Source organism: Mustela erminea, chromosome 9, assembly GCF_009829155.1.
Source record: "Mustela erminea isolate mMusErm1 chromosome 9, mMusErm1.Pri, whole genome shotgun sequence".
Classification (NCBI taxonomy): Eukaryota; Metazoa; Chordata; class Mammalia; order Carnivora; family Mustelidae; genus Mustela; species Mustela erminea.
In genome coordinates this window covers 12581488-12595268 of record NC_045622.1, presented here as the reverse complement: position 1 = coordinate 12595268, position 13781 = coordinate 12581488, and positions in this window count along the sequence as shown.

Sequence of the window (13781 nt, the reverse complement as noted above, 5' to 3'; positions counted from 1 at the left end):
GCGTGCAGTCCAGGCTTGTGGCCTTTCTGCTTCCTCACTGCAGGCAGGGAAGCAACAGGGAAGCTGGTCTCCGAGCCTGAACTACCTTTTCTCACAAGCCCCTGTCCTCAGGCCTGGCCCCTGGGACCTTGCCTCGGTCCTTGAACCCGACCTCACCCCTGCCTTCTGCTTTTCTGTCCCTGGGAACTATTCCAGAAGGGAGCAGCACAGGCTTCGGCGGTTGGCGCTGGGGGGCCAGTGGGCACAAGCCGGGGGTGGGGGAGGCGACCCCCCCCCCAGTGGGCCTGAACCCCCTCAAGAGCCCCGGCCTGTAGTTGGGTGGCCTCACCACCAGGTGGCAGGCTTGCTCTACACAGATACCTTGGCCGGAGCATTTGCCTGGCAATGGCTGGAGGTGTCCGAGGGTGCCAGATCAGCCCGCGGCCGGGGGTGTGTTGAGGCCAGCGTGGGCAGCTTCAGAAACAGGGCTGAGGCCTCCCAACTTGGCACTGGGTTCCCCCTGAGATCCTGGCTCCAAGGGCACCTTGGTCTCCTTGAAAGAGGCTCCAGGCTGATGTCAAGTATCTGACCAGAGAGCGCCCCCTGGAGTCGGGAGGGCTGAGTTGCCTTCCTTCGCATCTTCGTCTGTGTAAGAGGGGAAGGCGTGGGTGGGGTCACCGAAATGGACCCGGGATCTTCAGAGACATTCCAAGGCCTCTGGTTCTGGAGAGAAAGGTGACTCTATCCCTCTACTTAGACTATCCCTGCTTCAACCAGGGAGACCTGAGTGGTCGTCCACCTCTGCCCAACCCTCTGACCTGCCTGGCCCAGACCCCTGGCCCTCCAGCATACTTGCCTTGCCCTGGGGGATCCTCCAGGGGCCCACCCAGGCCCTCTTTCCACCAGGAGGGAACAGGAAAAGATTAAGCCCTGGTCTAGGGAGCACCAAGGGGGAGACAATTAAGACTGAGGGACCAAAGGGAGAGGTGGTCCTAGCAGCAGAGTAAGGGATGCTGGCCTAGGCTTACTGGGGAGACGAGTGGGGGCTCCAGGTCTAGGGAGGGAAGTGAAAGGGCCCAGCTTTGCCTGGCACTGGTTTGTGGCAAGCAGGACAGGTTGTCCTCGGGCCTGCCATCCTCCTGGGACTCCCCAGCAGCGCCCGGATTGCTCTGAGCCACCGGCAGCCAGGCCCCGCCCCGCCCCGCCCAGCTACCGATCACATCCTGCTCTCAGTGGCATCTCTTGCTGCCATGCAGGTCCCAAGGCCCAGAAATAAATGCTGGACCTTTCTCCCCCGTCTCGTTCACCTTGCCTGCGCATCCTCTTACTACAGCTGCTTCCTGGCCCTGCCTCCAGCCCTTACCCTGCGATCCTGGTGGGGCAGGACGGGTCACGTGGGCCTGGACAGGGAGTCAGTCGTGCTGGGGCACAGGTGTCCCGGCTCTCCCACGATTACAGTTCACAGGGATGAGTCTGCCCAGGGCCTAAAAGAGACCAGGGGGAGGGAAACAGAGGCAGAGACAGGAAGCTGGGAGGCAGGTAGACTGTGATCAACAGAGAAAAGATACTGGGGGGGATGCGGGGAAAAACAGGAGAGAGGAGAGGCGGAGGAGGAGGAGGGGAAAGAGATAAAAAGAGAAAGGAAGAAGGAACAGAAGAACCAAAAAAAAAAAAAAAAAAAGGAGAAGGATGGAAATGAGATACATTGCAAACCAAGAAAGGAGGAAAACAAAAGGAAAAAAAGGGAAGACACCCAAAATATCAAGAAGGATAAACACATATACACAAATGTGTGTGTGCACGCATATGGGTGTGCACATACGTGTGCATGCACACGGACACGCGACACATGCATTGTTTCTGGTCACTGTCTCGGCCAAGGGCTGTTCCTCCTTCTGCGTCTCCATCCCCTTGACCTGCTCTGGGTCCAGAAAAGGGCGTGGTCTCCAGACAAAGCTCTCCGGTGACACACGGCCTGCCCAACCCCCAGAGACCCTCCACTTAGGCTAGACGCACCAAGGGGACCAAAGTCTTTATGCCTCACACTTGTCACCCAAAATTGGATCTAACCGCCTCTCTCTCTTCCTCTCTCCCTCCTAGTTTCCTTAGTAACTGACAGTTCCCCAGTGAATTCCAGACCCCGGGTGACAGACTGCTGTCACCGTCAGAGCAGCACAGGCTCTCCGCTGCCCCTCCCCCCACCCCACATGGATTCACAGACTCGGGCGGGGGGTGTGAGGATGCCTGGGCAGGCTCAGGGGTAATTAAAACATGTACCATTTATTCCATAACAGGGAGCAGAACTTTAATTACTCACTCTGAGGGTGAGGGCGTGAGTGAGGAGGTGGCCGTTGCTGGGGTTGGGGAGGGAGACCGGGGACATGTCTGCTTTTCTTCTTTCTTTTCCCTTTGCCCAACTTGGATGGGAGAGGTAGGAGGTGAGTCCCAGGAAGCGAGGGGGTGCTCAGTGTGTGGGGAGGGGAAGCAGAGGGTGAAACCTGATTGTGTTCATTAAGGCAACACAAAACTGGGAGCCGTAATAATAATTAAATTAATTATAAAAGCAATTTGCTTTTGAAAATTTGATTTGACAGCTTACTAGTGGCTGCACTGATCTAGCAGCTCTGGCTTAAAAATAGTCAGAACAAAAAACCAACTAGAAGAACTATCAGCTAATTTTAATTAGATGCCAGGATTGGTAAACAAAATTCCGCACCACCCTTTCATTGTGGCTGACTTCGATTTAAGGAGATGTCGGGATTGATTTTGGGAAAGGCAGGGGAAGGGAAGGTGCCTTTCGGAGAGGGGATGGAGGCTCTGGGGGGTCCAAGGAGAGGCCTTCCCTGGGGGCGGCTCCCTTCATCTCCACCCATCCGGGAATATTTGCTCAAAGGCCCTTTAAGGGTTCCTCACCCACTCGGAGAGTGACCTGCTGTGTGACCTTGGCAGAAGGCAGAAATGGCTCTGCTGTGTGACTGTGTGTGTGTATGTGTGTGTGTGTGTGTGTGTGTGTGTGTGTGTTGCAGGGGGACATCAGACTGATAGCATTCATGGAGCTGGGAGAAACTGCCAAGAAGAAGGTGAGAGAAGACATAGAGTGTTGGCCACACTCTCTCCCCCCATCTGGGTTCTAGAAAGCCTGAGGTCTGAGGGAGCTGTGTTCTGCATATGTCATCTAGGAGTTTTGATGACAGAGGAAGGACAGCTGGATTCTGGCAGGGAGAGGCTGCTGCGTCCTGGGGATCTAAGGTCTCCAGGCCCCGCTGTGACTGACCCCTGACCTCCAAGCCCCCCGTCTCGTCTCCACAGAAGTGCTCACATCCCTTGCCTCAAGAGCGGTTCCTGCCTTGGTCAGCACTGGCCTCATGATGCTGTCCTGAAGGGAGCCCTCTCTCCTCTCCGCTGCGGTGGGGCTTGATTCATCCCTGGGTCCCCTGCAGGGCCAGTGCCCTGCACGAAACGGCATCCAGGAAACCCCTGGAACAGAGGACCAGTGGTGACCTAATGACCTTTCCTAGCTAGCATCTGCCAACCCACCTCCCTCTTTCTCCCCTAAACACAGTAATGCCACTCCCCATTCATTCCCCGCTGGTCCTCTGCAGGTGAGCTGCTGCCACGGTCCCCCTGAAATTGCTCTCTGAAAGGTCACTGAGCATCTCCCCACTTTACCCATGGTCCCCTCCCTACCCCGTCCCCTTGTTCCCTGCAGCACCTGCACGGTTGACCACCCCAGGGCGACTGTCGGCAGGGCCCACCCCACACCCTGACCACCCTCAGGTCACTTTCAGGGTGACGTCACTGGCTTCACGGGACAGATTTGGGCTGAGGTGTGCTGACCCAGGCTCCGGTGGGGGGAGATATTGGGAGGAGATGGTGGGGGTGGGGGGGGTGGAGCAGATTTTGACCCCACCTCCTGCAGCTCCAAGTTTAATGCCCGGTAGGTACTGTCTTTCATGTCTCCCTCCTTGCCTTTTCCCTGCTGCTCTAGGCCCATTTTTCTGACCACCCAACAGGCATCTCCATTGATTCCAGAATCAGTGTTTGAGACAAGATTTTCCACCTTCTCCTGCCCACCCCGACCCCCAGACCTCTCACCCACCAGCCCTATTTCTGGGAAGGTCACCACACCTTTTCCAGCACCTTCGGTTTTCCCTAAGCTTTGGTGTCATCTGCAATAGCGCCCTTTTCTGGTTTTCCAGGTTGTGATCGCTCTGGGAGTCCAGTGGCTTTTTCCTTTAAACCCCCCTCCTCTGTGTTCGCTGGCCATCCACTGTGCCTCTCTCCTGGGCCCCAGGGCCAACCTGTCCTGTTCCTGGCCAAGTGTGGTTCTTGCCCTCTGGATCCTCTCCCGGGTGGCGTGTTGACAGCAAGAGACAGGCTGCACACACCAGCCCGCCAAGAAGCCAGGAGCCCTGAGCCTGGAGCCCAGAGGCAGGAAATGCAACTGCAAAGGTTTAACAGCCCAGGTGTAGGGAGCGCTCTGGGCAGGGTGGAGCCCCAGGAAGGAGGGTTCCGGTGTGGGGGTGAGGGGGGACCTCGAGGGGATGAGCGGGTGAGTGGGGATCAAAAGAGAGAAAGGACCACGTGAGAAGACAAGGCGTGGAGCCATTTTCTCTGGAGCAAAAAACAGGACTTGTTGTCTGACAAGAATCCTTGACATTGAGACGGGGTCTGAAAGTTCAGGCTGTGCTCCTGTCAGAGCAGGGAGGGGCGGCTGACTGCGTGAGACGGGCCCCACCGTGTGGCTGCAGCCGCCACCTGGAGAGTCCCAGCTCCAGGCAGAAAATGTGGTGTGGGAGTGTGTTTGTGTATGAGTGTGTGTACGTGTGTGAGGACAGCTGTGAATGTGTGAGTGCGCGCGCGTATGTATGTGTCTGGGTGCACATGTGAACGTGTGGCTGTGGGAGTGTGTGATGGTGTATTTGTGTGTGTGAGCACGTGTGTGTGATGCACCTGGGAATGTGCATGTGTGTGAGCACGTGTGTGATGCATGTGAACACGTTGAGAGTGTGTATGTGTGTGTGTGCATGGGTGTGGAAGACCGCACAGGTGGTTGTGTATGTGTGTGGGTATGCATGTAAGTATGGAACCGTGTACATAAATATGCACGTTTGGATGGGTAAGTGTGTATGTGTGCACACGTGTGAGAGTGTGTCTGTGTGCATATGTATGTATGTGTGTGAATGTACAAATGTGTAGGAGAAAGTGTGTGTGTGCACGTGACTGTGAATGTGATAGTGTGTGCACACGTGTGAGTTGTGTGTGTCAGAGCGTGAGTGTGTGTGTAGTGTACGGGGTGAGGTGGTGAGGGAGAGAAGCTGGGCGGTCCCGACCTCACGGATGACGAGCTGTGTGACTTTGGACAATCACTTCATCTCTCTGAGCCTCAGTTGCATCATTTATGAAATGAAGATAATTATAGCCAAAAACTGTGAGGATCAAAAGAAGGAACGTGTGTGAAGCCTCGAGCTGGGTTCCCAGACTTACCCTATGCGTAAGGAGTGTTACATTATGAGTGTTATTCACGCCAACTCTTCCTGAGGTCTACATTTCTTACTCTGGCTGTCTCCCTCTCCCTAAGTGGTTGAGCGTGGCGCGGCCGAGCTGGAGAACCTTCCGGCGGCTCTCATCCAGCCTCCTCGCTTCATGGATGGGGCCATAATGCCCAGATTGTGCAGGAGACCAGCCCACCATTCCCTGCAGTGGGTTCAGGCCTGGAACTGGGCCTCAGGTCTCCCATGCCAGGGCTTTCTCAGTCCATCGGGTCTCCGAGTTTTGAGATCAGGTTAATGTAGGTCGGGACCAATGAAGCAGAGGCTGTAGTAAGGACCAGCGGATGGGGCAGGAACCATGGCGTCTCCTCCTCCTCCTGGTGCCCGCATCCTGGCATCATTTGGGCAGGCTCTGCCTGGAGGGATGAGATTCACAGAGTGCTGGGAGGTGCTTACAGTGTTCTGGCTGAAAATTCTTCGCATGTGATGCCTGTGAGGTGATGCCTGTGAGGGGAGAGAGCAAACTTGCCTCTTCCTTGAACCCCCTCCACGCTCCGATTCCACCGGCATGAAAACGTCATCCACCCCGAAGAGAGAGGAGCATGGGCTGGGCTCAGCCTGACACAGGTGAGCTCATCCTCCAGGACCTGGGTCCTGGCAGAGGGAGAATCCTTTTTCCGCCGTGCTGTGTGATTTTGGATAAGGCACTTGACCTGTCTGGATCCCACATCCCTCACATGTGAAATAGTAGAGTCAGAAAATGTCTGCTAGTCTAGGATCCTAAAGCCAGCTAATCCCTTCGCTCAGAACCCTCTCTGCTCTCTGTGGCTCGAGTGACACTTAGGTCAACTGGACAGGGGTCAAAAAGTTCTGTGTTCATTCCTCTGCAGAGAGCTGGGTTTATGAGTGTGGGTGGATATGTCGGGAAGAAATGGAGAGTCAGAGCTGAAAGGAAGGGCGAGGACAGAGACCAAACCCCTGGTCCCTTAACCAGACCGATGCAGGTGGTCACGGGAGGTCCGAGATGAGTGGACAGGAGTGGAGCACTCGCTAACCGCCTGGCCCCTCGGTGATCTGCATTTATCCAGAGCTTACTATATGTCAGACACTATGCTAATTTTTTACATACTTCATTTTATTTGAAATTGCATATGCCCCAACACACACAGATTTTTGTTTTTTAAAGACACCAAGTGTATCGTTTGGTGGCTTGCTTTTTTACTGAACATGTCTTGGAGATCTTTCATGAGAATGGCAATTTCTCCATTTCATTCTTTTTAATGGACCCGTAATATCCCAGAATATGTACCATGGGTGCTTTCATGAGTCCCTCATTCATGGATATTTACAAGCTTCCATTTTTTGTTATTATTATAAACAACGCTGAACTGAACATCCTTATGCATTTGACTGTCAAGAAATGCTGGCTTTTGCAATGTAATCCTTTGAATGAAACCGTGGATCAAAAAGCAGGTGCATTTCTTAGCTTGTGAGATACTGGCACATTTGCATTGACCTTAGATACTGGGGTTTGAATGGGGGTTTAGTTCTGCTTGAATTAGGAGGGGTAGAAATTGACTGAGATCTGGCCTGTCTGTTCCTCCCTTGGGTTAGATGACCTGTAGGTGAAAAGCAACCGGAAGAGAGACAAAAGGAGCTTGCTGCCACTACCAGCATGGTCAAGGGTGCTCCAGCCAAGGGACCTGGGGGCGGCACCAGGCCCTCAAGGTCTCAAAGCCCTACTAACCAAGGCCCATGGAGCCAAAAGGAGCCGCTTTGTTGGAGGAGATTTTGATAACTGCGTTTGGAAGGCAACCCAAAGCCAAAGGATAATCCACAATTAGTTTTGTCTTTGTTTGGAATTTATAAAATGATTAGATTTTCAAAAGAGATTGACCTACCCTTAGATGCTTGAATTTGATGGAGATTAAAAGGGTTTATTTGCATCCCCTGAGCACATCCCCGAAGTAGTCGTCCCGTGCCATGCTGGGGAGGGCAGAGGGTTGTGCTGTTCACCAGCCCCACAGGGCTGACCCCAGCAGGTGCCATGGGGGCGGAGAATTGTTTGTGTTCACGGCTGTACCTCCTGGGCCTGGAACAGAGCCTGGCACCCCACAGTGGGTGCTCACTGCATATTCATTGAATAGATACAAAGCCTTTGGGGGCAACAGAAAGCAACGAAGCACCCAGACTCTGATTCAGACCCAGACCTCACAGACTAGCTGTGCGATTTTGAACAGTTTTAGAGTTTTCTGTCTAAACTTATGTTGTCACATCTGTAAAACGGGAATAGTAATATTTCTTAATACTGCCAACTCTCACAGGATTGTTATGATAAGAGAAATTATTAATACCATTCATTATTTTAATGACAATAAACACTTAACATTGCAGGTTTTCCTTCTTAAATCCTTTCTAAACTAGCTCATCTCATTTCGCTTGAACACTGTTAACTGTCCTAGAATGTTCCCCATTATGCTTTCTTCTTCTGTCCATTGGGCATGCCAGGTTCGGAGGGTTGTACCCGTTGGAGCCATGGGGGGTATGAAGCCTCGGGCTGGGCGGTGGGTGAGGAGCACTGTCACCCTCACCATCTGCCCTCTGCAGGAGGCCCCCGGTGCCCCCACCCACGTGTCCTCTGCCTCCTGTCCTGCTCCTCCGTGAGATCCCCTGGCTCTGATTTCAGCCTGCCTGGGGCCTTCGGGCTGAGCGTCTACCAGCTGTTGAGTCTGCCCCTTTCTTGGGAAGCCCCGGTTCTGCTTCTGTTTCCATCCCTGGGCGCTAGAGACCCTCGTTGGCGTTAATCAATCCGCAGTGTCTATGAGCAGGATAGGATGGCTCTTCCAGATTCATTCTAGAAGGCAGGGAGGAGAAAGTCACCATGACGGAGCACCTACAGTGTGGTGGCCCCCGGACGAGGGAGGGTTCGCTGGTGGCCGTGACCTGATTCGTCATTGGAGGTGGAAACATGACAAAGAAGGGCAGGTCTCCGAAAGTCTAGGTCACAAAGCCAAGGTCACACAGCTAGGTGGTGTCAGAGCCAAGGGTGTGACCGGCCGACCTGGGGTGCAGAGGTTTGCCCCCTTTCAGCCTCGGCTGTCTTACCTCGGCAGCCTGTCATCCAGTGCTATGCATGGCCCTGGAAGAAGAGAGGCTGAAATCTTATATAATTACCCAAATCATGGCTCCTAAATGGTCTCTGATTACAGCACTAAAGCCCCTTTCTGCAGTGCCGCCCCAGTTCTCCTGAATAGAGCTCTGGCCACTTGGTGTGGGATTTTTTCTTTTAAAGTGAAAGAGATGGCTTATCCGCATGCAAAGTAGGTCAGAACCTTAGCAAAGATCTTTTCAAACACTTGGCTTTTTTGAAGTCCTGCTACGAAACTCCTTTTGTTTCTCCTGCCTTTGCCACTTTCCTCCCACCCTGCTCCTTTCTCCAAAAGGCTCAACGACATCAAATGGCTCGAGCCGCCAGCGACAGCCAGCGCTGCACACGATAGGCTCAATTAGAAACGATGCCCGGCCTCACCCAGCTGGGCCGAGAATGCCCACCGCAGCCAGGCTGCCTGGGTCCGGCGCTGCCCACGCCCTGGCCGCCCGCACATCATCGTGGGCTCCTGGCTGATCCGCCAGAAAACTGCATGCCCTTGTCCTTGGTCCCACCAGCTCAAGCGAGGTGTGGGTGGACTGGGTTTGCACCCAGGCCTGGGGGCCACTGGTTGGAGTTTGTGGCGCTCATTATTAAACCAAACTTGCAGAAGGGTTTTCTCCAGTGGAAAATTGGTTCAGCTGGAACGGTGCAGTGCTTTGCCTCGTGGGTTGCTCTCGTGGGGTTATTTCTCTCCCATTTGCTCTTGCCTTTCCAGTCCCCCAGACCCACCCTCACCCACGGTAGGTAGGAGTCAGTGAGACTGGCCAGGAGCAGAGGCATTGAGAGTGTTTTCAGCAGGCTGATGTCACAAAGGCGGCCACACCCAGTACCACCCGAGGGCACGTTTGGCCCCATTTCTCAGGGAAGAAAGCCAGGCTTCCAGAACTGAGAGAGATGCCTGCTGGCCCCAAACACAGCAGAGACTGACGGCTCAGGGGCTGGAACACACGCCGGGCTGACTCTGGGGTTCTTTTCCTCAAACCTCAGTGACTTTGAAAGGAAACAGAGGGTGTGTGTGTGTGTGTGTGTGTGTGTGCATGTATGCACATGTGTACCAGATTGAAGACTAGTGAGCAAGATGAATTTGTTCCTTGCATGGCGATGGTGCCTTCAGGAATTTGTGGGATTTCCATCCAAGAGGCATGTCCCCGCACATATATTCTGTCTCCTCCGGACCCGGCAGCGGAGGTTCCCCACTCTGCTATCCCTGTCCCCTCTCTCCTGTCAATCTGAGTCTGGATCCAAAGGAGAGGTAATTTCCTAGGAGGGCTGGTGTCTTCAGAGGTACTTAGAAGGGGCATTGCTATGGGTACCACAGGGGAAGTGTGGGGGGGCAGGCTTAGGGATGTTTCTGTCATTCAATGTGTAGTTATGTAGGGCCTGCCATCTGCCAGGATGCTTCTGGGTTCTGAGAACAAAACAGACAAACCCCCAGCCTTCATGGAATGTGCACTCCAGGGAGGGACACAGAGAGTACACTGTGTGAATGAGTAAGCAGAGGTGGTCATAAAAGCTAAGACAAAGTAGAGTAGGGAAGAAGGGCAGGGAGCGTTGGAGTGGCTGCAGTTTTAGGGAGGGTAACCAAGAAAGCTCACTGAGAACATAATGTTGAAATATGGGCCCAGGGGAGTGAGGGCTGAAGACATCTGAGGCAAGTGTTCTGCCCAGAGGAAATAGCAGGTGCAAAGGCCCTGAGGCCCAAGGGCACTGGCATGTTTGAGGAGTGAAAAGAAGAGGCTGCAGCTAGATCAGAGCAAGTAAGAGGCAAAGTCCCAAGGGATTTCAGAAAGGAAACAGGCCGGAGGGGTGTGTGTGCAGATCCTATAGCACTTTCTCTTTTATCATGAGTGAGATGGGAGCCATTGCATGCTCTGGGTAGAAAGCTGTCGGGATCTGTGCTCCCCTCCCCCAGCTTCCCAGTTTACTGCTCTTTGCTCAGGAGCTAGGAGGGGCTGGGGTAGACTGCAAGGGGGAGTTGGGTCCCTTTTCCTCCAGGAGAACTCAGAGAAAGAGAAAAGAGTTCAGACTAAACAGGGAGACTTTGTCCATTGGGTGTTTCTGGGGCTGTGGGAGTGACAGCTGTGCTGGTCCCTTTGCCACTCCAAGGATTCTGGCCTTTCGGGGACTGGACAGCCCCAGGCTGGGCCCCATCTCTCCCAAGATGTTCAAGCGCACGTACATCTGTGTGCAGCCCTTCTCTTCATTTTCTCACCCTTCGGGGTGTCCGGCTTCCATTTTTCCTGTGGGCTAATGGCTGTGAGATGAGGTATTGCACACAGCAGAGAAGCCAGCCGTGTGGGCAGGTCTGAAGATGCTGGAGTTCTCACCTCTCCCGCCTGCTCCCTCTTGGTGCCGCCTCTCCCCCTCCCCTCTTCTCACCCCTTTGCAGAAGAGAACGACAATGCATGTGTGAAGATTGCTTGCTGGCTGGAGGCGCTCCCATTCTCTTCCCTTCCCTATGCAGAAGCAACCTTCTTCCTTTCCACATCCTGCCCCCAGCCCTGTTTCAGGGTATCCTGGCTCCCCCATCCCCCTCTCCTGTTTCCTTCTCCACATTCAGAGGCTATCCTGGTCCTTTCATACCCAGTCAGGATTCCCTGGGCTGCTTAAGTGGGGACGAGTGGTACCCGGAGGCTTAGTCCATGATGCACCTGTTGGGTGGGGGGGATGCCGAGAGCCTCCTGGTGGGCCCAATTCGCATTATTTACCCCCATATAAAGGATTCCGGTCTTGGAGGCAATTATAAAGGCTGTTTGCGTTTCAGAACTCCAAAACCAGTGAGCCCAAAGGTATCAACTTACATTCACACCCACGGCTCTAGGCTTGCCTCTCGATTTGGGTAGGAGAAGGTGAGCCACCCTCGGCTTCCTGTTGGCCCCTCCATCCCCTTGTAGGGATGAACATCCCGCTGTAGATCTCCGGGCCCAGGCTTCCCCCTTCTCCTCTTAGGAGGAGGCCATCCACCAGGGAAGGGCGGGCCCAGCAGCTTCTTTCCAGGCTAGGGTGGGGTTTGTTTGTCTGTATAAATTCCCTCTTCTTTTTCAGAGAGAACACGAAGAAGAGAGAAAATGAAACACTTTTGCCACCTCCTCGTTAGCTCGGAGTCCCAGGTGAGCAAAGGAACTCACAGCTCCTTTTTTGTGGCTGGCGGCCTGGAGCGTCTCCATGGTGATGCCTTGAAGCTTCTCGGAGCTGGGGACCAGCCCTCTCAGCAGCATCCCTGAGCTACCAGCATCAGGGAGAGGCAGGGAAGAGGGTCCAATGGAATCAGGGGAGGACGGGGTCTGGGTGGCTGGGGGCCGGCCGTGGATTCTCGCCCCTCTGCTTCTTCAAGGCCAGCACCAGCTTGGAACCTGGGATCCGATCTAAGAACACGCCCCTTGTGTGGGACACTCGTGGTCTTCTAGAACCTGGTTTCGTGCTCCCTATCCAGGTTTATCTCCTGTCTGTCCTCTATGCAGAGAAGCTCCTTGAGCCTGGCTGGTCTCTTCACTCCCCACTGAAAGAGCATTTATTTCTGCTTCTGAGCCTTTGTCCCGGGTGTGCCTCTTGTTGGGGACCATTCCCTCCCTTAGTATGTCTCTGACTTGGTTCCAGAGTCACCATCTCTGGGAAGCCTTCCTTTTTCCCTTCCTTCCTTCCTTCCTTCCTTTTTGAGAGGACTTCCTTGATTAAGACCTGAGTCTTCTAAATCCACATACACACCGCCTCTCTGGTTGTGGTTTTCTCTCAGAACACATAATGGCTTGTGTTATTCATTGGCTTGTGGCTGAGGGGCAGGTGGCGCAGTGCGGAAGGCACAGACCCAGCATCTTTTATTCCTGGACTTGAATCATGGCTCTGCCAGGTTGGCTAATTTGCTCTCCTAGGATGAGTGTCCCTTATTAGTCATCTCAGAGAACTCCAGCCTCAGTTTCTCCACCTGCAAAGTGGGAATCCCAGCAATTCCCTGCAAACTTGTGGGGATGACATAAATTATTATAGGGGCGCCTGGGTGGCTCAGTCGGTTAAGCATCCAGCTTGATTTTGGCTCAGGTGCTGGTCTCAGGGTTGTGGGATCGAGCCCCACATTAGGCTCTGCACTCACTGGGGCATCTCCTTGTCTCCCTTGCCCCCCCGCCCCGCTCATTCTCTCTCTCTCTCATAAATGATTTAAATTTAATTTAAAAATAATTATATAATAATTTGACTTCAGTGAATGTGAAAATGGTGATACAGGGTCTAGTGCTCAGCAGGCATGCTCACTGCCCCCTCCCCACTGCCTCCCTCTCCATCACTCGTTTCGCTGCTGCTATTTGCTCCCCCAGCACCCTGGATTGTCCCCTTGTAGTCCTTTGCATACGCATATAATGAATGACTGATTTTTTTGTATCGATGCCCTTGATGTTTCTCTTGGGGGAATTGTAGGCAATGGGCTTCCTGTGATAAGTCCATCTCTGTCTCCCTGTGCTTAGCACCGAACCTGGACAGGAGGAGCTCAGGGAACATTTGCAGACTGACCATCTGAACACAGACTAGGCACTTCCACTGCTAGACCATTCGCTGAGGGAATGCAGGCTCTGTTTTCTTTCTTACTGCTTTGAATCTCCACGGAGCTTTCAATATAGTAGGTGTTCTGTAAGTGGCTCTGCAGAAAAGAGTCTTCGGCTGAACATTTTGCCATTGAGGAGCGACTGACCACAGGAAGATTCTTCTGGGTGATGCTAGGAACTGAAGAGGGGCCCCCTTCTGTAGAATGGCTTGCGGGGAGATGTGTGGTTTGGAGGCAGAGGTGAGTAGACCAAACAAATCCCGCAGTGTTGCTTCTAGTCCTGGAGCTTATGGTTCACAGAAGCCGGAAGCACTTTGTTCCAGAACCCATGAGTCAGCCCCAGAGAGACCACACCCTTGGGGCCCGATGGAGGAGGTGGAATCTTTTTCTCTCGGAGAGCTGGGCTACCAGGCTGATTGGCTAGGGTTAATTCCCATGAGCATTGCTGAAGTTGGGACAAACTCAATTTTAAGTTAAGTGGAAATATTTTTATTTGAGTTAATGTACATTGGATCTGGTAAACACACAGAGTATATTACTACGCACTCTGGAAATGTGCAGTCCGATCAGCAAACAGATTAGTTTTAAGTGAAAAGACACTGGCAGGCGCTTAAATTCATTGACTTGT